The 20,978-nt window shown below is 40.8% G+C and overlaps 1 pseudogene; it reads left to right on the forward strand.

Annotated features, from left to right (window-relative positions):
- Window positions 1-3,419: 3,419 nt before the first annotated feature.
- LOC128116783 (ATP synthase F(0) complex subunit C1, mitochondrial-like) lies at window positions 3,420-4,702 on the forward strand (annotated as a pseudogene).
- Window positions 4,703-20,978: the final 16,276 nt, after the last annotated feature.

Consider the following 20,978-nt stretch of genomic DNA (forward strand, 5'->3'; position numbering starts at 1 on the left):
ATACCAAATAATCCAGTTAAAAAATGGGGTACAGATCTAAACAAAGAATTTACAATAAAGGAAACTCAATGCAGAAACATTTAAAGAAATGTTCAACATCCTTAGCCATCAGGGAAATGCAAATCAAAATGACTCTGAGATTCCATCTTACATCTGTCAGAATGGCTAAGATCAAAAACACAAGTGACAGCTCATGCTGGAGAGGATGTGAAGCAAGAGGAACATTCCTCCACTGCTGGTGTGGAATACAAACTTGTACAACCACTTTGGAAATCAACCTGGCAGTTCCTCAGAAAAACTGGTAATCAATCTACCTCAAGATCCAGCTATACCACTCTTGGGCATATATCCAAAGGATGCTCAGTCATACCACAAAGTCACTTGCTTGACTATGTTCATAGCACCTTTATTCATAATAGCCAAAAACTGGAAACAACCTAGATGTCCCTCAACCAAAAAAAAATTTGCTCTGGAGTAATCCTTCTGTACACTGTGAATATGTATTACTCTCATTGGTTAATAAAAAGCTGACAGGCCAGTAGCCAGGCAGAAAGTATAGGTGGGACAGCCAGACACTGAGGACTCTGGGAGGAAGAAGGGCGAAGTCAGAGGAGAGATGCCAACCAGCTGCTGAGCAAGAAGGACCTGTAGAAAATGAGGTATCAAGCCATGATCCACTTGGGAAAACATAAATATAGGTTAATTTAGATATAAGAGTTAGCCACTAACAAGCCTGAGCTATCAGCCAAACATTTATAAGTAATATTAAGCCTCTGAGTGGTTATTTGGGAATTGGTGGGTAAAAGAGAGATGTCCACCAATATCATCCACCATCTGGCATGGATCCACATAAGACCTGGGAAATCTTTAAAAAGGTTCTAAATGCACAGAAACAGAGCCACACTGGGCTTCCTAGTCTGTCATGCCAGCCACAGTGCAGAGATGCATCTCCATACAACTACCCATGAGATGGAAACAGCCACCAACCGCCATCAGCTAAGTGGTGTAGCAGGTTTCTGTAATCTCTCACACAACCCGCAATACAGAGAGGAGTTTCTCAGCCACTGCCTTTAGACTTGAGCTACAAGCACCAGCTCACTGCATGACAGATTTGGGGTTTTGCTCATGCAGATAGAAAAGGTTACAGATACACAGTAAGGACAGATTGAGATGGGAAAAAAAAACTCTAAATGGGTTACAGTGTATTTAAAAATATGCATAGGTTTTGGAGAGAGAAGAGAAAGAGTATATAAAATATAGTTTACGAATAAAATAGTAAAGTCCTTTAAAAAGAAATAGAGTAATAAATAAATATAATAAGCCATACAAAGATGGAAAATATACAGAGAGCCTGTTATTGTGTTGTCTTTGAATTTTTTGGCTGGTAAGAGACACTGGATTATAAAAACTACTAGATTCAACCAACCTATATATTTCAAAAATACCTTGACTTCAAAATTTAAGTCAAAAGATATGTTACTTTGAGGAAACGGTTATGCTTTTATTCCCACAGGAAATGAGAGGCTGTGAACTCATTCCAGGTTAAGGAAAATCAGGTTTGGTCAAGGAAGACACCCTGAAAATCCTGGCTACAAACATAAAAAAATAAACCTAAAAGAACTGCAAGACACGTGATGTATATTTTATCTGCTCAAACATAACACAAAAAAATCCTCTTTGGCTGATTTATGTACAATGCACAATCTATATTTGTATTAATGCAGATATGTATGTTACCTTTAAAAGTTTATGTATTTTCAGAGCAAGAGGACCAGACACCAATAAAAACAGATGGTCCAAGTGATCCAGCAACCAAAACAGCTTCAAGGCTGCTGACTCCTCACAGAATCCAGTCAGGACTTGATCATAATCTTGATTTTCTCAGGGTCCCCCCCACCAAAGATTACCAGTGCCCCCAGTCAACAGGAAGTAGTCTAGAAAACTATGTCCATATTCCCAAAAAATGGGTTATGGATATTTATTATCACTTAAGGGAGGTTGATTACAAATTGTTATTGATCATAGTCAGGAAAAAAAGCTAAACAAAGGAGTTAAATTTAAAGATCTCTTTCTAAAGGAAAAAGGGGGTAAGATATAGAAATAATAGGAAAAAAAGGATAGATATTGAATCTACTTTAATCCGAAAAAAACAACTATTAATCTCAAATATTTTACATTGGTGTGGATTTTGGTTTATTGATACAAATTTAAAGATAATTTTGTTATACTGTGTGTATATTTCTACTCTTATTTAAGGTATTGTGTTTATGAAACTCATTTTAAAAATGTAATATATGATTAAGAAATACAGATTAATAGTCATCTGTAAAAGTCAAATTTATAGTCACGTTAGGTATGTTTTCAAGGTCATACACAGATATATTTAGATAGACAGATGGTCTTCAAACATTTCAAAGACCTACAGAATATGACATTTCTTGACATGAGATGTGTCTGCTCCTGGCAGCACTGATGTACTTCTAAAGAGGATGATGGGCATTGAAGAAACTCCATATGGTGTAGCACAAATCTTAAAAGGTCTTATTAATAAAAACAAACCTGGGTATTGGGGTAAATTCTGAAAGATCAGAGAGACAGAACAAGCCACAGCCACCTCACCTCGCCAGTTCCTCAGCTGATCCTGTTTCCTCAGACTGGAAACCTCTGTGTCCTCATCCAAATGGATCTCAGCTGAACTGCTGCTCAAAAGCCTAAAAGCTTAACCAGCTCTAGTTCCTGGTCCTCACTCCTTATATATCTTTCTGCTTTCTGCCATCACTTCCTGGGATTAAAGGCGTGAGTCACCATGCCTGGCTGTTTCCAGTGTGGCTTTGAACTCATAGAGATCCAGATGGATTTCTGCCTCTGGAATGCTAGGATTAAAGGCGTGTGCTGCCATTGCCTGACTTCTTTGTTTAATATTGTGGCTGTTCTGTTCTCTGACCCCCAGATAAGTTTATTAAGATTCACAATACATTGGGGGAACACAGTATCACCACAATATGGAGTTTGCTTTCTTTGTGGCATAAGCTAGCCATTAGGGCAAGAAACTGTCTTTGCCTCAATTGCTGACAGTTACTGTCTAAACTGGACCAACAAGACACAAAAAAGGCAACTGCCAATGTTTGCCAAGACAGGGTAGGACAGTCCTTCAAAATTTCCTACTTCTGAAAAAAAGTCTGTCAGATATGCTAGGCCTGTAGGCCAGAGTTGGATGCCCCAATGTTACAGAGGAACTTTGGGTGAAGTACACTTTCAACGTGCTTATTATCCATCATAATTTCTGAACAATATTAATCAAAGCAGAGAATTTTTTTTAAATTTTAAGACAGGATCTCGTATAACCTAGGCTGGTTTTAAACTTGGTATATTGTTGCAGAAAAACTTAAACTCCTGGTCCTTCTGCATCTACCTCCCAAATGCAGAATTACAGGTGGATGCCACCATTCCCAGATTCAAAAGAAAAGAAAACGGAAATTGGCAATGTGTTCTGTGAGAAGACCTTGAGGGTACATGATGAGCAAGAGCATTGACAGGGACTCATTCCTATAATGAATGGGTCAATGTGTTTCAGTCAATAGTGGACCTATCACTCAGTGTTTTTTAAAAATGTTATTGGCCGGGCGGTGGTGGCGCACGCCTTTAATCCCAGCACTCGGGAGGCAGAGGCAGGCGGATCTCTGTGAGTTCGAGGCCAGCCTGGGCTACCAAGTGAGTCCCAGGAAAGGCGCAAAGCTACACAGAGAAACCCTGTCTCGAAAAACCAAAAAAAAAAAAAATAAAAAATAAAAATGTTATTGTTCTCTGTTGTTCTGGTCTCCCATAAACATGGCTACAAGATATGAGACATGAATTTGCTTATAAAAAATCATCTAGGGAAGTGGCTCAGTGGATAAAGTGCTTGCTGTGTAAGCATGAGGACCTGAGTTCCTATCCCCAGCCCCCACATAAAAGCCAAGAAGATCAGTGCACATATATAATCCCATCACTGGAGGTAAAGACAGGAAGATCTCAGGAGCTTGCTGACCAGCCAGTCTAGCCAATTGGTGAGCTCCAGATTCAGGGAGACGCTCTGGCTACTAAAATAAAGAAGCTAGTGATAGAGGAGGTCGCCTGACATCAACCTCTGCTCTGTGTGTGTGCATTCATGGGCATTCATACACACACACACACACACACACACACACACACACACACACACACACACACACACACACACACAGCCATTCCAAGATTTTTAAATGTTTCCCTTTAAGCTAATTCCGGTATTGGTCGGACCATTTCAGGCCACCAGGTGGCACCTTTGTATAATCCGTTAGGAGACTGAAAACCTGCAGACTACCAAGGCAGGGCTCATTTCTCTAGCTCTGGTCTGCTCTGTACAGGGATCTAATCAGACCAGTGTCTGCCTCCTTCCTGAGGAGAACAGAGGCGCCATCTCAACCAACAGCTTTCCTGCAGCAGCTCCCCTCTCCAGGCTGCCTGACGCGAGTTCCAAACCAGTTTTGTCTCCTGGGACTTTGACACAGCAATCAAGTTTATTGGTGCTGGGGCCACCACAGTTGCTGTGGTCAGATCTGGGGCTGGCTTTGACTCCATGCCAGTCTCATTGCTGGAGTGGGCTAAGGTTTACTATGAAACACAGCTTTTCTATTTTAAAACCAAAACCAAAACCAAAAGTGTTGTCTATCCTTGGCTGTAATCAGTGAAAGAAAACAGTGTTTCACTGGACTGAAACAAGGTATGCAAGTCAAACTTAAAAAAACAAATAACCAACTTGTGCCTCCCATATTTCTTTACTACTGCTTTGGAGGGGGTTGTTGTTGGTTTTGGGGGGTTGTTTTTGTTTGTTTGTTTGTGGGGTGGTGTTGTTGCTGTTGGTGTTGCTGCTGCTGCTGTTGCTGTTGTTGTTGTTTGAGACAGAGTTTCTCTGTGTAAAAGTCCTGGCTATCCTGGACTCACTATGTAGACCAGGCTAGCCTCGAACTCAGAGATCCACGTTCCTCTGCCTCCCAAGTGCTGGGATTAAAGGTGTGCACCACCAATGTCCGTCTGCTTTTTTATATTTTAATAAAGGGAGGTTTCCGTCACTCATTGAAAAATGATCACACCATCAGTAATACAGAATAGTTATATTCAACATAGAAAATGCCAAGCCTTTTTGGCTACAGGCTGTGGAAGTTAGAGGAAGCATATGATAAACAAGAAGTGTACACATCAGGCCGGAGGTGTGGGGAGGATTGTGGCTTGGGAACAAACACAAGGATCTGAAGGTACAAGGATCACCCCAGCTCACTTCTGGTTGCAGGGCATCAATGAATCTCAGAATTCAGTTGCTACAAATTGCGTGGATTCAGATTTATTTCGTTATAGATTTAAATTCATCCTTCAACCTTTGTTTGGGGATAAGTTTAATAGAACAAACACAGGCAATTTCCAATCCAACAGAATATAAATACTCACCATTTCCCAACACACATGTATCTGACCCACAGCAGCCCTCATGGGCTCTGTACAAGAAACATACTTTTCCTCCCACAGGAAGGGCTCCTGCTAGGGAAACCGACAGGAGGGAAGCCTCTGTGAATGCCATCTGTCAGAAGACACGGCCTGAGAGACACTGAGGTCGAAAATCAGCTGGTGCCACTGATTTTAAAACAAACATTTGAACTTTGTCTTTAGTAAGTCTAGGTGTAGTAGCACACACCAGCAACTCCAGCTACACAGGAGATTGAGACAAGATCTCAAGTGTGAAATCAGAACGGTTCAAGGCCAGCCTGGGCAACTTAATGAAATGCTATCCAAAAATAAAAATAAAGAGCTGGGCATATATCTTGGTGACAGAACACATAATCCCCAGAGCTGCAAATGAATGCATGTATGCATATATACATACATAATAAAGTATTGCAGGATCTGGAACAATATCTCAGTCAGTAAAATGCTTGTGTTGCAAGTATGAGGTCAGAAATTCAATCACCAGACCACACATTAAAAAAATTTAAGAAGTCAGGCATGGTCATGCACACGTGTAATTCCAACACTGGAAGGCAAATATGAGGATCCCTGGGGCTCATTGGCCGGCCAGCCTAGCCTACTTGACAAGTTCCAGTCCAGTAAGAGACCCTGTCTCCAAAAAGAGGTGGACAACACCTTAGGAAAGATACCTGCAGTTTTCCTCTGGCCTCCACACATATACATGCACAGGAACATCCACATGAATACACACACACACACACACACACACACACACACACACACACACACACACATTAAGTTTAGGAAATCATGACTCACACAAATCTAGTATCAAAAATGCAATAGCTGGGTACAATTCTGAATTTTAATCAGTCTCTCATGGTAACACCACAATGGAAAAAGGTTATATATAGATTTAAAACTTAAAAGTCAAGGCACATTTACACTGTTGACTCAGGATGCACTAAAACACATTGCAAAAACAGCCTTTATTAAACATTAAAAACACAATATAATACATATATGCATGCAATAACAAATAATAGGGAAAGGGCCATGAATGTGAAGGAGAGCAGGAAACTGTATATGGGATGGTTTAGAAAGAAGAAAGGGGAAAATGTTGTATTGTATTATAATCTCAAAAATAAAAGAAAAAAGAAATGAAATGCAGCAACTGTGATTGGTTGAACTACAAGTATGTAATGTGGCACCAGAGGGTATTTTTTTTAAAAAAAGATAAAGTATAAAACCCTAAAACCGTATCTTAAGACAAAAAGTCCGCCCAAACACACAAACTTTGAAAAAATTCATCTATCTAAATTTAAATAAGGTTTGTCATAACTTGCCACTTTGCCATCCTACGTGATGGCTGCAGCTGAACACAAACAGGGATGATGGTCTTCAGGCTGTCAGCTGACCTAAAACTGAATCGATTTCTTAGGAACTTCCAGTTCCAGGTGTGATCCTTGCCCCTAGCAACAAAATTTCTGTCTGGCGCTGCTTCTTAGGAGTGAAAGTTTTATCCTCCGCTGGGCACCACTGGCCCTGTTTGCACAAGCACTATGTAATCACGGCTGCTTTTCACTGGCTTGCTTGCTTCCGTTGTCGCATACTAGGGTGAGGGTGGAGGACGTTTACTTCCTTACTTGACAGTACTGCCATGGAAGGTGTAGAAGATAGTACCAGATAGCAGCACCTCAAACTTACTTCTGCCTTGATGAGTCCACGTGAACACGCAAGATTAACATCCTCATGCTTCCATTGATGGAAAAGCAGGAGACCCAGACATTGCCCCGCACTGTTCTGCGTGTCTCAGGCTGCTTCTTGGTGGAGTGGTCATGGTGAATCTCATCTTCCACCTGGCCTTTATTGACATTAGGTCCATGGAGGAGCAAGTCACACTGCCTCCCTTAACTACATTGTTGCTAGGTGAGGACAGAAGTTGGGAACTCTATTGAGTATGCTAACTCCCCAAAGCAGAGTTCCCACTCACACCCCTCGGGCCTGCCCCATTGTTGCCTCTTTGACACCTCATTACCACTGGGCCAGGCTGTATTCTCCCCCCAGGCCCCACTAACACTGAAGGGAAGTGGAGTGCTAACTAGCCCTACTTTGCTCCACCTATTGTTCCATGGGAGGGTAGCTTCTTGCTGTGACCCTGAAACCAGGGTGAGGAAAAGCACCTTGCTACTTAATGCTACCTTGTTTCTGTTGGCAGGACATAAGTTCAATTTCTTGCCAAAATGCACTTATACCATCTCTGTAGTTGCAGAGTTCTAACTCATATCACTGGTTACTTCTAAGAGGAGGGGGCAGCTGCACGTCTCACCGGGCCTTGCTAACACCAGATGTTAAGAAATTGGTGCACTGGCCAGTAGCATCTCATGACTGTCTTGTGGGGATAAACACGCAGTTCCTCATCAGTACCCACCGAAATCAGTAGGGATAGCAATGTACTGGCTAGTCCTGCCCCTCACTGACCATCTTCTTTATTGCTGCTGAGTGAAAATGGAAGCCCTGATCACTGCTTGGCCCCACTGTCACCACACAGATGTGGTAATCAAAAACAAAGTCTGTACCACCTTAAATACACTGTTGACTGAAATTCAGGTGTTAATGATTCTGCTAGTGTGGACATAGAAGTAGGGACGCTGTGGTAAGATGCTGTGGGATGTCTTTCTATATGCTGTGAATATGTGTTGCTCTGATTGGTTGATAAATAAAGCTGTATTGGCCTATGGTGAGGCAGCTTAGAGGCAGATGGGAAATCCAAACAGATATATGGAGAGTAGAAAGGAGAGAAGAGACATGCCAGCCACCGCGGAAGGAGCAACAAGATGTCAGCAGACTGATAATACCACAGCCATGTGGCAACATATAGATTAATAGAAATGGGTTAAGTTATAAGAGCTAGCTAACAAGAAACCTGCCATAGGCCATACAATTGGTAATTAATATTAAGCCTCTGAATGATTATTTTATAAGCGGCTAAGGGACTGTGGGGCCAGGCAGGACCCGAGGAATGTGGGACCGCGGGGCAGGGTGGGACCTGTGAAAACTTATGGCTACAGGAAGAGAATACCACCTTCAATTATGGCTAAGTCATCATGAAAAGACTGCTGCTGGAAATGTGGGTATGAAGGGCACCCTGTGAAGAAAGACAGAGACAGTAACTCTATTAAAATGGGCAAAAAACTGTAACAAGCCCTTCAGAAGAAGAATCTACAATTGATCAATAAACATATGAAAATACATTAAGCATCTTTAGATATTGAGAAAATCCATAACTAAACCTCAGTATATGCATGCACATGATTATATAAAGTTAGATATGAGAATCATAAATTTTGGCAAGTATATGGAACAAATTGAATATTGGTGACAGAAACACAAATAGGTTGTCTTTGGAGATCTGCTTTGCTATGTAGAAATTTTCAACATAAATACTCAATTACTCTACAATTCCAATGCTGTATAGTCTCAAGAGAAATGAATGTATCTACCCAACAAAAATGTTTACAAGAATTTTATAGAAGCTTTGTTTTTATTAATAGCTGAACTCTGGAGAAAATTCATCAAAAGGAGAATTAAAACCCTTATTTTCTATATTCATACAATGGAATAAAGTTCATCAATAAATAGGAATCAGTGATTATTCAAGAAGACAGATGTATCTCACAGATGTTATACTGAACAAAATGAGCAATACACAAATTATTTTAATGACATAACAGTAGTGGCAAATTTTACCCATGATAATATAATTCATCTCCAGGATAAGTAAGCTGTGTGTGTAGAAGCTTCTGGGTGACAGAAAATTCTACATTTGATCTGAATAATTGTTATACTTGGTGCATATACAAATAAATAATTAAGATTTATGGACTTCACTTAATTTCATATCTTTTTTTTGAGACAAGGTTTCTCTGTGGAACAGTTTTGGCTGTCCTGGAACTTGCTCTGTAGACCAGGCTGGCCTCGAACTCACATAGATCCACCTGCCTTGCCTCCTGAGTACTGAGATTAAAGGCATTTCCCTCCACCACCCAGTTTAATTTCATATCTTGATTTAAAACTCTACATACTAAGAGGAGGTGTGAGGATAAGGGAGGAGTTAGAAACATCCTTTCTAAGAAAATGTGGTACTCAGTCTGCATTCAGATCTCCCAAACTGGAAAAATGTGAGCACAGAGTGTTGGTCTCTTCAACTGAAATATCTCTGATGACTTATTATTTCAGATACAATGCATCACTTGGATGGCTTTCAAGATGCAAGTACAAACACAGCTGTTTCTGGAAATCGTTTCCCCGGTAACATAATTAGAAAATATTTTCCTAAGAAACCTTTTTTTTTTCGGTGGGGGGGTCGAGACAGAGTTTCTATGTGTAACAGCCCTGGCTGTCCTGGAACTCACTCTGTAGACCAGGCTGGCCTCGAACTCACAGAGATCTGCCTTCCTCTGACTCCCAGGTGCACCACCACACCCTGCTGAACCCTTCTTCTTAAGAACCTCTGTATTGGAATTTTGACCATGGTATACTGTTCTTGAAAGTAGTGATTCTGGGGGCATTATTCCCAGAAACTGAACTCCAAGGTTGTTGCTCAGAACATTGCTCCTAGAAGCATTTATCCTGGGAGTTTTAGCCCCATGAATATTGGTCCCTAGGGTTGCTGGTACAGGGAATAATCTAGGGAGCTTTCTTCCTGGTATTGTTGTGGATGGAGTAGGTTTGTCAGATGAAACATATGATTCCTGGTTAAAGGTGAGTTTTTCACAAGCAACATTTCCAAAACCATACCTTCATCAGCACAGAAGCAGCAGACATAACTTTCCAGTCTGCTGGTTCTCCTTCGTGACAGAAAGACTGCAGAGACATAAACAAAGGCCCTAGATCGATTTTGGTAGTTGTTTTTTAATGCCAGAGATTCTGATTCATGGGGACCACAGTAGGGCCCCAGAATGTAGGCTTTCAAAATTCCTCCAGTGTACTATCAAGATTAGGAGCTCCTATTTATTCTACAGTGGGGTATAAGGGCTGAGGATGTTGCTAAGTGATTATTTGCCAAGTATGTACCAAGCTCTGGGTTCACTCCATCAGTGCCCCCTCTCTCTCCACATACAAATTACCCAGTCTGAACTGGGAGTGATGGTACATATCTTTAGTTCCAACACTCAGGAGACAGAGGCAGGTTGATCTCTGTGAGTTTGAGCCCAGCCTGGTCTACATAGTGAGTTCCAGGACAACCAGAACTACATAGTGAGACCCTATCTTAAAAACAAACAAACAAAAGATAAATTACCCAGTGAAGTAAGTCTTTTTCTCTTTATGTATTTGAAAAAGTAACAAGTGTATTTAATAGTAAACATAGCAAGAAATAATGGGGGAAAAAACACTTTCCCAGTCCTTTTTAGGTGTTTCTTTGGAAGACTCTACACTATATTTCAATCTTTGCTCATGCTATTCTGATAAATCTCCACATATTTAAAGACTGCCATTAAGTCCCATCTCCCACATTACTCATCTGCTAATTTTCTGATGGCAAGTGATGTTTTACTCCCTCTACTTCTGAAAAGGCCATAAAGTACTAGTAGTTCAGTCATCTTTGCTTAAGTAATCCAATTTTTAAAAGTCCTTTCTCTAGCTGTAACCTTTGGTAGCTCGTCTCAAGCACACATTTGGAAGAATAGTCATATTTGCATTTCTAATATATTCTGTTTGATTCATCCCGATTTCTCATTTTCTTCTCTTAAAGAACACCGAACTCAGAGTCACAGATTCATCCAATGTCCCTTGAGGTTCAACAGCCTCGTTTTATATATAAGGAAACTGATTTCAGTCCATTGGTAATACTTAGGCTGGACCCTTCTTGAAGGACTAGTGGGAAGCATGAAGGACTGGGCAGTGTTGCTAATGGAGAATTAAGGATAGAGGGTGATTTAAAAAAAAGAAAAACAAAGATGTACTCAAAATTTTAAGGAAAATGGATGGACTTAGAACTAATAATATTGAGTGGAGTCACAAAATCTCAGGAAAACCCCCCATATATTCTTCCTCAAATTCAAAATCTAGCCAATAATATATATAACAAAAGTACACATGGGTACAGTATAACACGAAGAAAAGAGAACAAGAAAGGCTGAATATTATGAAATGAGGAGAGACTGATTGCAGGTAATGGACATGACGTATGAAGGGGACATAAAGCTAATTGTTTTTCTAGTTCTAACTCTGCCATGGATTTTGTTTTGGTTGTGAATAGGTGCATAAAAATATATTCAACAGTGAAAGTATAAAATCCAATGTGAAGGTCCACAACTTCTGTTTAAAATGGTTGCTCTAAGTGTATGGATGTTCAGTGAGTTCTTGGGTCTGGCTAATTTCAGTGTGTGACTTTTTTATTTGCAATATTTTTATAATAAAATTTAAGAACACACATACTTTTTTAAAGGGTGCTCAAAGTAATAGAAGTGAGGAGAGAAAATAAACCAAATTCTGCATTAGACTATCACTTCCTTCTCTTTCCTTCCCACCGCAAGCAACTGATAGGTGAGTGCCTGATTCCTAAGGGAACGATGCAAGCAATGTGCAGCATGAAGTTTTAAGTTACCTAGCTGAGTTATTGGGCTCTTCAGGGCCTTAATATAGAACTGTTTAGTTAGCATATGGTCACTGGAGTTATTGTATTTCTTCTTTGGTTCCTCTCTCTAAACTTTTTGGTCTAGGGGAAAATGGTCTTTATGGGTTTGCTTAGTTTTGTAATTAAAAATCCTGAGCTTTCGATTGAATTCTAATGTTGTCTCTCAATTTCAATGCTATTTGCACACACTGCAAGGGAAAACTTACTCAGGGAAAATTTAAAAACCCACTTGCACAGGTTTACTTGATCAACGTCAAGCCTCTCCTCAGTAAAGCACAGCCAGGGAATTGTGAGGACTGTAACCATCAACAGATAGCATCGCTATTTTGTATTCCAGCTCTTCTCACTGATTTAAGGAGCTTCCTTCCCAGCAACCCATCCTCCATCCTCTCAGTGTTCTTCAGATAAAAAGAGAATCCTCTTCTCCTGGAAAGATTATGAGACCTTCCTCATTATATATAGCCGGAGGCCAGACTCAACTTGATGAGAGAAAGGAACTGGTAAGGTTTATTCCAGTGTGACCAATGGGTCATAAACACCTCCCTTCTAACAGTTTTTCCTCCTCAAAACAATAAAGACTAGGATAGCCCTTTTATTTGCTGTGAAAATCCTCACCTTTCCTTGCAATATAACCCTTGAAGAAAGGAGGGCTGGGGAGGAACCCTGCTGCATATCAAAGCCATGTGAACTGTTAAAAGGGTCTGTTGCTCCAATATGACAGATAAGACCTCCAACCCCTAGACAAAGTAGGAAGCTCTTTTCTTAGACCTCATAATTCCTACAGAAAGAAAAGCATCAGCATTCAAGAAAAGCTAGTCTTGGGCTTCTCGCTTGGATCTCCTTAGTGGACGTGGGTAAGAGTGTCACCTTCAGATTGATTACATGAGGAAATAAGAGGGGCAGGGTAATGAAGTGACATCCCAGTGGAGAATGTACCTTTTTCCCACCAGGAGGGCCACATGATGATCAACAAAGTCTTCTCACATCAACTCCTACAAAATGCAACAGAGTACACTGTTTTGAGATCATGAAGGTGAAGTACTTATTAGATGTGACCTATTCCTGGACAGTAAACATCAAAATGAATGCCAGAGTCTCCTATCTAAAACAATAAACATGAGTCATGTCTCTGGGAAGCCAGAGCTATAAACTCAATCTTCCAATACACCCCCTAACTCAATATTGTCCCAACTCCTCTCTAAACTCAGAATGGAGCTCACAGAATTTTGGGATTAGGGAATGTCTTAAAATCACTCTAGGGTTGAAAACTGAGTAGGAAAGAATTGCTAAACTGCTGATAACGATACTAAACCTTGGAGTTAATTAATATTGCTTTGTATTTGTTTGGAAAATGTGGTTTGGGCATAGGAAAGGAACAATCAGCAGAATGAAGAGTTAACCTACATGATTATAGACATATTTAGCACCTATACATCTGCCTGGGAATAAAGCCATTATATAAAGAACAGAAACAATTCAATAGGAAAAATGTGGTTTTATAAGTGGTAAAAGAACCAGTGACGCACAAGCCAGGCAGGGTGGTGCATGCCTTTAATCCCAGCAGAGGCTGGCAGATCTCTGTGAGTTCAAGGCCATCCTGGTCTACATAGTGAATTCCAGGGCAGCCGGGGTTACATGCCAGGGCTACCCAGAGAAACTCTAGCTTGAAAAACTAAAAAACAAAAAACAAATAAACAAATAAAAACAAAAACAAACAACAACAACCAGCAAATGAATAACAACTATACAAAAAGTACTTCATATCATTTTTCACCAGGAAGATAAATGTGAAAACCACAATGAAATATCACCTCACTCCTGTTAGGGGGCGCACTATCAACAAAAGAGAACAAAGAAGCCAAGAATGTCGAGGAAAGAGAACCTTTGCATACTGCTCATGTGAATGTAAGCACAACCATTATGAAAAGACTATTGAAGTTCCTTCCACAAAAAATAAAAACGAAACTACCATATGATCCAGCAATCCTGCTACTGGGTATATATTCAAAGGACACAAAATCAGTATGTTAAAGAAACACTTGCATACCTAAAATTTTTCTTTTATATTTAATTATTTAATACATATCAAGTTTACATATTAGTAACTTTCAGTGCGATATTTCAACTTAAAAACATGATCTGCTGTGATCAAATCTAGCCAGTCTTTACCCATCTTCTTTTCTTCATACTTTCCAACCTCTGATAACACTATCCTACCTTTGGATTGACATTTTGGCTTTCACTTATGAGAAAGAACACATGGTATTTGTCTGCCTACGCTAATCCTATTTCAGCTAATGAAATAGTTGTATTCCATACATTTTTCTACCAAAAAAAAAAACACACCAGGATTTCATTCTTATTTATGGCTGAATAATAATCACTTATACAGCACATTTTATTTATTAATCCACTGATGGACACATAAGCTGAATTCATATCTCAACTATGATGATTGCAATAAATTTGAATGTGTCTATCATTTTGACATACTGATTTCATTGCTTTTGCATAGGTATCCAGAGATAGGACAGCTGGATCATATCATAGATATTTTTGAATTTTAGAGCAACTTCCATAATAGTCTCCATAATAACTATAATTTGTATTCCTACCCAAAGTGTATAAAATTCTTTTTTTATGTCATGCTCAGTGTGTTTTTGTTATTGTTATTGTTTGTTCCTGCCTTGGCGGCCAGCCTGCCTCGGCAGAGGCAGTTACATCATCACTGGCCACCAGGTGCCTCTTCACCATCAGCTATGCGACAGTGCAACCCTTAAAAGTGCCCCACCATCCCAGCTATGTGTGGTTGTATTGTGTTCCCCAAAATATTGTGTACCCTAATAAACTTATCTGGGGTCAGAAAACAGAAAAGCCACTAGATACTTAGGCTAGAAAATGTTGGCCTCACGCCTTTATTCCTAGCATTCCAGAGGCAGAAATCCATCTGGGATCTCTGTGAGTTCAAGGCCACATTGGAAACGGCCAGGCACGGTGACACACGCCTTTAATCCCAGGGAGTGGTGGTAGAAAGCAGAAAGATATATAAGGCATGAGGACCAGAAACCAGAAGCATTTGGCTGGTTAAGCTTTCAGGCGTCTAGCAACACAGTTCAGCTGAGAGCCATTTGGATATGAGGACCCAGAGGCTTCCAGTCTGAGGAAATAAGATCAGCTGAGAAATTGGCCAGGTGAGGTTAGCTGTGGCTTGTTCTGTCTCTCTGACCATCCAGCATTTCACCCCAATAACTGGCTCAGGTTTGATTTTATTAATAAGAACTTTTAAGATCCCTGGTACAGCTATGCCACAGTCCAACCCTTAAAAGTGCCCCGCCGTCCCACCCTTAAAAGTGTCCCACCGTCCAACCCTTAAAAGTGCCCCACCGTCCAACCCTTAAAAGTGCCCCACCGTCCAACCCTTAAAAATGCCCCACAGTCCAACCCTTGAAAGTGCCCCGCCGTCCAACCCTTAAAAGTGCCCCGCCGTCCAACCCTTAAAAGTGCCCCACCGTCCAACCCTTAAAAATGCCCCACAGTCCAACCCTTAAAAATGCCCCACCGTCCAACCCTTAAAAGTGCCCCGCCGTCCCAGCTATGCCACAGTCCAACCCTTAAAAGTGTCCCACCGTCCAACCCTTAAAAGTGCCCCACCGTCCAACCCTTAAAAGTGTCCCACCGTCCAACCCTTAAAAGTGCCCCACCGTCCAACCCTTAAAAGTGCCCCACAGTCCAACCCTTAAAAATGCCCCGCCATCCAACCCTTAAAAGTGCCCCACCGTCCAACCCTTAAAAGTGCCCCACCGTCCAACCCTTAAAAGTGTCCCACCGTCCAACCCTTAAAAGTGTCCCACCGTCCAACCCTTAAAAGTGCCCCACAGTCCAACCCTTAAAAGTGCCCCACCGTCCAACCCTTAAAAATGCCCCACAGTCCAACCCTTGAAAGTGTCCCACCGTCCAACCCTTAAAAGTGCCCCACAGTCCAACCCTTAAAAGTGCCCCACCGTCCAACCCTTAAAAGTGTCCCACCGTCCAACCCTTAAAAGTGCCCCACAGTCCAACCCTTAAAAGTGTCCCACCGTCCAACCCTTAAAAGTGCCCCACAGTCCAACCCTTAAAAATGCCCCGCCATCCCAGCTATGCCACAGTCCAACCCTTAAAAGTGCCCCACCGTCCAACCCTTAAAAGTGTGAATCTGTCAGATAGAAGCAATTTTCTCCTTGCCAGACTTTCCATCAACTTAAGTCTTCAACTGAATGAATGAATTCAGTCCATGCTATGGAAGGAAAAATACTCAAAACAACACTCTAGCTCTTTGTAGGGATGCATAGTGTTTTTCCTCTGGGGATAAACAAGATGCTATGGTAATGGTAATGAAGCTATTGACATTCAATAGGAAAAACCCTCCCTTGGGCATTCCAGCCAGTTACTTCCTGCAAAGCTGCAGGTGATCTGCAGAGATGCTGTATTCTGCATAGGAATTCAAAGGTTAAGTAAGATCAGGACTCGTGATAGAGTGGTGATGCAGACTTTGTAGTGATGCAGCTGTTTGGGGATTACCAACCTCCTGTAAGTAACCCCTCACCTAATCTCTGTAAGAAACCCCAATAAACTCATTGGTCTCACTAAACTGGATTTCAGTGAGGGTGAAACTGAACTTTGGTCTGTCATTGGTGCTCATCTGGGGTGCTTGAGTCACCTTAAAACATACTGAATTCAAAATAAAGACAATAATAGTATCATAATTCCTCCTAACATCTTGAACAATCAAACATGCACTAATTTCTTCTCCAAAAGAGGAATTAGTCTTTGATATGTACCCATCTCCCCACCCTATAAATTAAATACTCTGAAGTAATACATGTTAACACGCTTAAATTCATTGATGTAGTCAATAGGTTTTTCTGGGATTTTTGTTTGTTTGTTTTTTGTTTGTTTGTTTGTTTGTTTCTCAAGACAGGGTTTCTCTGTGTAGCCCTGGTTGTCCTGGAACTCTCTCTCTCTCTCTCCTCTCTCTCTCTCTCTCTCTCTCTCTCTCTCTCTCTCTCTCTCTCTCTCTCTCTCCTCTCTCTCTCTCTCCTCTCTCTCTCTCTCTCTCTCTCTCTATACCAGGCTGGCCTCAAACTCAGAGATCCGCCTGGCTCTGCCTCCCAAGTGCTGGGATTAAAGGTGTGCACCACCACCGCCCGGCTAGTCAATACCTCATGTTTCAAGACAAAGGGATAAAGGATTAAAACAAATATGATAGACAGATAGATAGACGATATATATACAGATACACAAAACAAGGAGAAAATATGTAATATTATCAATGAGTCTGAATGGGGAACGTGTATTTATTTAACTTTAAAAGCAACCTACTGTTAGATAATTCTCAAAAGAAGAAAAACAATTAGCCGCCAGGCGGTAGTGGCACACGCCTTTAATCCCAGCACTCAGAAGGCAGAGCCAGGTGGATCTCTGTGAGTTCGAGGCCAGCCTGGTCTACAGAGCGAGATCCAGGACAGGCACCAAAACTACACAGAGAAACCCTGTCTCGAAAGACCAAAAAAAAAAAAAAAGTCAATAAATATTTGAAAACTGTTTAACATCCTTGGCCATCAGGGAATTATAAATTAAAACTGCTTTGAGATGCCATCACACTCCAGTAAAAAAAAAACAAATGACATGGCCTGAGAATGTAGCCTGGTGGTAAAGGACTTGCCTAGCATGTGTGAGACCCTAAGTTCAATCCTCAGCACTGCAAAAATAAATAAATAGTTGAAAAAATAAATAAATAAATAGACAGACAGACAGACTGACAGACAGATAGATAAGGAAGAAAAAGAAAAGAGAAACTCCTCCTATCTGGTCCTTTGTCTTCCACTCTTTTTTTCTTTTAAGATTTATTTATTTATTTATTTATTTATTTATTTATTTATTTATTTATTTATTTATTTATTATGTATACAGTGTTCTGCCTGCATGTATGTCTGCAGGCCAGAAGAGGGCACCAGATCCCATCACAGATGGTCGTGAGCCACCATGTGGTTACAGGAAATTGAACTCAGGACCTCTGGAAGAGCAGGCTGCACTCTTAACCTCTGAGTCATCTCTCCAGCCCTGTCTTCCACTCTTAACTGTTTTATTCCTAAAGGCTTTCAAAAAGAATCATGCCTCTCCCACTTAAAAAGAAGGGGAAGAAGGAGGAAGAGAGAGGGGAGGAGGAAATGACAACAAATGATGGCCGAGACGTGGGGGAAAGGAATCCTTACACACTGTTGGCAGGAATAGAAACGGGTGCAACTACTATGAGAGTGTGAAATTTCCTGAAGGAAACTAAAGCTGGAACTATCACATTGGTAAGCTGTATCATTCCCAGGAATATACTTAAACCAATCTACATCCTACTGTACAGATACTTACACCTCCATATTCATTGCTGCTCTATTTACAATACCTAGGAAATGGAATCAGCCTAGATGCTCATCAATACACAAATGGATGGGAAAAAATGTGGTTTAAAATGGAATTTAATCAGCATTGCAAAAAATGAAATCCTGATATTTTCAGGAAAATGGATCAAACTAGAGATCACTGTGTAAGCAAAATAAGCCACGTGTAGAAATACAAATGCTGCATGTTTCTCTCATATGCAGAGCCTCTCTCTGTGTGTGTGTGTGTGTGTGTGTGTGTGTGTGTGTGTGTGTGTGTGACTGTGAGAGGAGAGGAAGCAGCCTTAAGAGAGGGATAAAGAAGGAAGAAAAGAGAATAATGGAATAGATGTGACATGGTCTCCAGACATGGCGACTACTCCGAGAGAGGTTAGAGACTAAGGAGAGGCAGGGGTGTGCTAGGGACTTGGGGAGGGAAACGAATAAGAACAAATTATAACAGCATGTGTGTGATAGTGCTTTTAATAAAATTCATTTGTATTATGTATGTCTGCTTAAAAATGCAAAAGCAATCTGCTAGGGGAGGGGGGCATACAACACAAATGACACATTTTTTTTTCAGAGCTGTCTTAATTACCCAGCCTCTACCTTTGTTCTCATTTTAGATGCTGGGCAGAGAAATTGAAAGAGAAAATGACCTAGAGTCATTATAGTTTGAGCCCATGGAAAGTGAAGATTGTCTATTAACATGATGGAAACAGCCACTGGTAAAATTCATTGAAACAATTCTACTACCCAGTAAGTGAGATTTTACTTTTCTTTTATGTTAAGAGAGGATGTACATTTAGTCGGGAAAAGGCCATTTCTAGGCCTAGATGTAATAGCAACAATAAAAGCTTTGCCCGGTAGTGATCTTCTGGTCTTTGTATTTCTTTTTCTTTAATATTTTATTTATTTTTATTTTATGTATATGGGTATTTTGCCTGCATATATGTATGCTTGTGCGATAGGTGTGTGCCTGGTGCCTGAAGAGGCCAGAAGGGGGCACCACTAGAGTTACAAATAATTGTGAGCTGCCATGCAGGTGCAGGGAATCAAAGCCCAGGTCCTCTGGCACATCAGCCAGTACTCTCAAACACTTTGCTATCTCTCCAGCCCCGGTCTTTGTCTTAAGGTCCATTTTATTTACGTATGGGTATGATGTGTCTGTGTGAGTGTATGCTCATGTGTGTGCGGGTATGTACGCCTATGCATAGACAGAGGCCATAAGAGGGTGTTGGAGCTGAATTTGCAGGTGTTTACAGGGAGGGTATCAGGCTTGTTACACAAACTCCAGTCCTCATGATTGACAGCAAGCACTCCTAAGCCCAGAACCCTCTCTCCAGCTCCCTTCGAGCATTTGCTCTTACACCTCATCATTGCATTTCACTGTATAAAGGTTTATATAGTAAACATAAGCTAGGTGGTCTAATAAAATCTGCACATAGTTACCATCTGCCTAGTTTTAATGGGCTAGTTTTTAATGGAATTCTCTGCTGACACTGGTATTTCTAAAGCGTACTAACGTGATTCTGGGAAATTTCTGTTAAACTTAGGTGGACATGTCCTTTACAATGTGTAACATATGCTATTTTTCTCTTCTCGGGTGCACTATATGACTCTAGAGTACTTGAAAATTAATCACATGCTTTCCCTCCACTTATAGCTTTATGATTTTACACACACAACACCACACACACACACACACACACACACACACACACACACACACACGAGCATATCTTTTTTCTTTCTCTTTTTTTATGTACATTGGTATTTTGTCTGCATGTATGTCTGTGTGAGGGTGTTGGGTCCCCTGGAACTGGTATTACAGACAGTTGTGAGCTGCCATGTGGATGCTGGGTATTGAACTCAGGTCCTCTGGAAGAGCAGTCAGTGCTCTTAACTGCTGAGCCATCTCTCCAGCATTTTTTTTGTTTTGTTTTGTTTGAGACAGGGTTTCTCTGTGTAGCTTTGGCTGTCCTGGAACTTGCTTTGTAGACCAAACTGGCCTCGAACTCATAGAGATCCTCCTGCCTCTGCCTCCCGAGTGCTGGGATTAAAGGCATGCATCAGCACTGCCCAGCTAAGAGCATATCTTCTATAGATGATTACCAGCTGTGATTCAAGTTATTCTACTAGGTAAACATGGGAGGAAAGCAGAATTATTATTTTTTTCCAATGTCAACGATTCAGAACTATCTTTCCCTATAGTGTTTATTTTGTTCATTCTCGCAACAATTGGTGTTTAGCAGAAGTGCTAAAACCATAACCTTCAGTCAGGACTTGTTAAATGGCAAAAAGAAAAGGCCCTAAATATCATCAGTCTTCTTATTAATGTCTTTAAAACTGTAGTCCAAAATTGAGGATCATATTGGTTCCTTTTCAAGGTCAAGTTCCACTTCATCCAAATGTCTACAGAGTCTCACATTATTTCCAGAAACCCCAAA

The sequence above is a fragment of the Peromyscus californicus genome, unplaced genomic scaffold (assembly GCF_007827085.1).
Source record: "Peromyscus californicus insignis strain IS unplaced genomic scaffold, ASM782708v3 Scaffold_10__1_contigs__length_136768540, whole genome shotgun sequence".
Classification (NCBI taxonomy): Eukaryota; Metazoa; Chordata; class Mammalia; order Rodentia; family Cricetidae; genus Peromyscus; species Peromyscus californicus.